Source organism: Zeugodacus cucurbitae, chromosome 4 (genome assembly GCF_028554725.1).
Source record: "Zeugodacus cucurbitae isolate PBARC_wt_2022May chromosome 4, idZeuCucr1.2, whole genome shotgun sequence".
Classification (NCBI taxonomy): Eukaryota; Metazoa; Arthropoda; class Insecta; order Diptera; family Tephritidae; genus Zeugodacus; species Zeugodacus cucurbitae.
The window spans coordinates 21,627,130-21,632,332 of NC_071669.1; positions in this window are offsets into that span (position 1 = coordinate 21,627,130).

Below are 5,203 nucleotides of genomic sequence, written 5' to 3' on the forward strand. Positions count from 1 at the left end.
AACATTTTTTTTTGGTTTTTTTCAGTTTGGATGATCCTGTCAGCAGTTATGCTGACAACGCGGAAGCCCCTTTTTTTTCGAGGGGTCACCGGAAATGACGTCGCAAAGGAGTAGTTTTGAGTTTTTTTGAAAATTTCAGAAATTATTCTTTAAATATGTATCTATAAGACAGAAAAAAGTTTGAGTTAAATAAATAATTTTTTAGATTGAAAAAAATAATTGAAAATTGGCCATTTTTTCGCGACAAAACCCATGTAACCCCTTAAACGGTTAAAACCAACAAAGCCAACACTTGAAGCAGAGAGTTGAGTTCAAAAAACTGGATAATGGGTGTGGTACCTTGCAATGCTTTCGTGCATACATTTTAGTTTAATAAATGAAGTTATTATATGAATGAAATTACGAAAGTTCCCAACGTTCAGTGGCCCGCGAACTTAGTTGCTGCTTCAAATGAGCTTAGTTTTTATTTACTCTACAAATCGATATTTATTCCACGGTACGTTCAACCCTCACTTCCGTTTCCGTCGTTTGTGTCAATACACTTTTTAGTATTTTATTAGATTCTTTTTGTGTTAACGCTTGCATTATTTTGCATTTTTGCATCCATTTTATTTCATTTTATCGCACTGCTACAACAATTTAATATTTATAAATAGAAGTGCGCAATATTAGCGCAATGGCTAATCGGATAAAAGTGCTCTACAAAATGCCAGCGCTCAGTTGTTATTGCCACAACATGAAAGCTTCGCTAGTGCATGGACTTTTTTTACACAGTTGTTGGGGTAATTTTTATTGCAGCGATTTTTCAGTTATTTTAGCATTGCAGCTTTTGAATTGTTATTGCCATTTTGCACTAACAACTCTCTATTTGCGCTACGTGAGTTTTCGACTGGCAACAATTGCGATAAAAAATACAAAAAATATACATAAAGCTGCTGCATAGACAATGAATTAGCAATTTTATCGTTTATTGTGGAATTTAGTTTCGCTCATTTTTTTATCGTGTATTGCATTTTACTTTATTATTGGCATTAGCAAATATTTTGCATGCGAATTAATTCATTATTTTCCTGTTTGCTTTTTAAATTGACATTTTTTACACATGTAGCTTTAGGCAGCTTTCATGGGGGCTTTCGTTTGTAGTTCGAATATTTTCAAGTGAATAAAAAGTTAAAAATAAATTAATATAATAAATACCAGTATGGCTTTAATCAAGTGATAGTGTCGCTTTAAGTGAGAATGGAAATAATTGAGTTAGCAGATTTTAAGTGGGAGCGCAATATATTTAGACTTTTTTTGAGAGCTTCAACCTGAATTGTTAATCATGAAAGTTAAAAAAAGTGCAAATATTCGTTTTGATATTGGATAATTATTTATTTTCAAAAAAAATCTATAACTTTATATCTTCAGAGTGTTTAATATAATCTCTCGACAAATCAGATAATTCCTAGAATACTTGATTGACTTGTTTATGATCTCAGATAAGACTTTGGAAAGGTAAAATATTTAAGGTAACTTGAATGTCATTCGTAAATATAATACCACTGTTTAAGACAGAACTTAATTCGATTACATAATAAGTACGCAATGTGAAGAATCGCGCTATATTTCTAAAAAGAAATACAGAATATCAATATATAATTATAGTTATTATATAATTATAGAAATACAGCAGAAATACAAAATACCAACTTTGATATGATTTTTTATTATCAAATGTTCGGTTTATTATGTTTTTTTCTTTTACAGTTTATCTAGTAATAGACATTGTTAAAAACAAAAAAATCAGAAGTCAAAATAAAAGCAACTAAGCAAAAATTTCAACTGTCAATTAATTGTTTGCAAAATGCAAACAGAAGTCGAAGAGAGATTCATAATAAAAGAACGGGACAAAAAAAGCAACACATGCTCTTCTGGGACTATTCATTCAACTTTCTGTTTAGAATTGTACAGATTTTACTGGAAATATTGATGATGCCAGTCAAATGAGTTCACGAAAATTAACCTATTGATCTATTTTCATTAATTTAAATAAAAAATGTAAAATAGTTTTCCGAAATGTTTAATACTAAGTATACTATATATATACTTTTATACAATATTATTAAAGGAGCAAGAAAGAAAATATAGTACATTTGAATAATTCTGGAGGCAAACCATCAGAGGTTTCAACTTGGAGTAATTTTATAGATGCTGAAACAAGTAGATAAAAACACAAAAAATAGCATGATACTCATTTTAACTACTTATTTTAAGATTATGAAAGATCGCGACATGAAAGAAAACAGGATTTGTACCCAAAAATACGAGAACTTTAGAAGTAAATCTATATAATGCTTCGCGCCATATCGTTCCTATCGGTTGTTTGAGCAAAAAGTAGGCCAAATTTTGTTGAAGCGATCGTAAAAAGTTTGTACTGTTATATCTTTACTGCTGTCGTTCTAGAAGTGATCAAAGATACCTTCTATGAGCGCCTAGAACGTACCTATGAGCGCTGCCCCCGCCACGATGTAAAAATCGTGCTTGGCGATTTCAACGCTAGGCCTCCATGACGAAACATCACCAAACGGTCTGAGGCTGATCGACTTCGCCGGGGCCCGAAATATGGTCGTCTGTAGTACTAGATTCCAGCATAAGAAAATCCATCAAGCTACTTGGCTGTCCCCGGATCGAATCACTCGCAACCAGATCGATCATGTTGTGATAGATGGACGACATGTCTCCAGTGTCTTTGATGTGCGTACGCTTCGTGATCCCAACATCGACTCGGACCACTATCTTGTAGCAGCTAAGATACGCACCCGCCTCTGTGTAGAAAAGCGCACACGTCAACAAACACAAGGAAGGTTCGACATCGAGAAGCTGCAATCACAACCGACAGCCGAACGATTTTCTACTCGACTTGCACTCCTGCTCTCTGAGAGCACTCATCAGCATCTCGGTATAAGGGAGCTGTGGGACGGCATATCAAACTCCTTACGTACAGCTGCAACCGAAACCATTGGTTTTCGGAAAAGCCAACAAAACAGCTGGTATGACGAGGATTGTCGTCTCGCAGTGGAGAGAAAACAGACTGCCTACCTCGCAATGTTGCGATCGACCGCAACACGAGCGGGCATTTGCAGACAAAAAAAAGAAAGAGGCCGAAATGCGTGAGTATGAAGAGCTTGACAAGCTGGCTGACAGGGGTAACGCTTGAAAATTTTACGAAAAGATCCGGCGAGTAACTGAAGGTTTCAAGACCGGAGCGCACTCCTGTAGGACCCCCAGAGGTGATCTAGTTATTGATGACCAGAGTATACTGAGTTTGTGGAGGGAACACTTCTCCAGCCTGCTGAATGGCAGTGAAAGTACAACACCAGGAGATGGCGAACCCGATTCCCCAATCGACGACGATGGAGCAGATGTTCCATTGCCCGACCGTGAAGAAATTCGAATAGCAATTACCCGTTTGAAGAACAATAAGGCGGCGGGTGCCGATGGATTACCGGCCGAGCTATTCAAATACGGCTGCGAAGAGCTGATAAGGTGCTTGCATCATCATTTGGGGAAGACCCGTGAAAATAGGATCGACACACACCATCTCTTTGTCGACTTTAAAGCTGCTTTCGACAGCACGAAAAGGAGCTGCCTTTATGCCGCGATGTCTGAATTTGGTATCCCCGCAAAACTAATACGGCTGTGTAAGCTGACGTTGAGCAACACCAAAAGCTCCGTCAGGATCGGTAAGGACCTCTCCGAGCCGTTCGATACCAGACGAGGTTTCAGACAAGGTGACTCACTCTCGTGTGATTTCTTTAACCTGATGCTGGAGAAAATAATACGAGCTGCAGAGCTAAATCGAGAAGGTACAATCTTCTATAAGAGTGTACAGCTACTGGCGTACGCCGATGATATCGATATCATCGGAAACAACACCCGCGCTGTTAGTTCTGCTTTCTCCAGACTGGATAAGGAAGCGAAGCTTATGGGTCTGGTGGTGAACGAGGACAAGACGAAATATCTCCTGTCGTCAAACAAACAGTCAGCGCATTCGCGTCTTGGCTCCCAAGTCACTATTGACAGTCATAACTTTGAAGTTGTAGATAATTTCGTCTACCTGGGAACCAGCATTAACAGCAATAACAATGTCAGCCTGGAAATCCAACGCAGAATCACTCTTGCCAACAGGTGCTACTATGGACTAAGTAGGCAATTGAAAAGTAAAGTCCTCTCTCGACGAACAAAAACCAAACCCTACAAGTCTCTCATCATTCCCGTCCTACTTTATGGTGCAGAAGCGTGGACGATGTCAACATCCGATGAGGCGGCACTAGGAGTTTTCGAGAGAAAGGTTTTGCGGAAGATTTATGATCCCTTAAGAATTGGCAACGGCGAATACCGCAGACGATGGAACGATGAGCTGTATGTGTTATTCGACGACATAGACATAGTCCAGCGAATAAAAAAACAGCGGCTACGCTGGCTAGGTCATGTTGTCCGAATGGATGAAAGTGCTCAAGCTCAGAAAGTATTCGATGCAGTACCCGCTGGTGGAAGCAGAGGAAGAGGGAGACCTCCACTCCGATGGAAGGACCAGGTGGAGAGGGACCTGGCTTCGCTTGGAATAACCAATTGGCGCCAAACTGCCAGAAGGAGGGATGCGTGGCGCGCTGTTTTGGACTCTGCTATAACCGCGTAAGCGTTGTCTACCACAGTCAAGAAGAAGAAGAAGAACACTATTGGATCTATTAGAATAGCAATCTCTCTCTCTTTTGCAATATCTCACAACACAAGTGCCATACGAATTTCTGGAATTTATGAGACTAAGACATTTCAATCTAGTTAATATTATTTTAGGATATACCAAAGAGATTATTCAGATTTCACATTAAACTATCTTCTTAGAACGTACAGCGTTTATGGAATGAAAATAAAAATGTCTACAGATTAATTCTTTTATTTCTTGCAACTGGTTCTTAAGATGTTTTATCACATTGAAACGGCTTATGTTAGGTTTTGTGGCTGATTTTGATCAGCAGGACCATTTGTAAAATTTTAGAATGAAAACATTTTTTAACGACAAATGTTTTGATTTCTACAAATCTGTCTAGGCGATTAATTTAGATACTAGATAGAGAAAAGCTCGGATATCTAAATGATGAATTTCAAGGCGGCCGAGCCTTAGTGGCTAGGTGGATGAGTGAGATAATTTCGTTTTTCT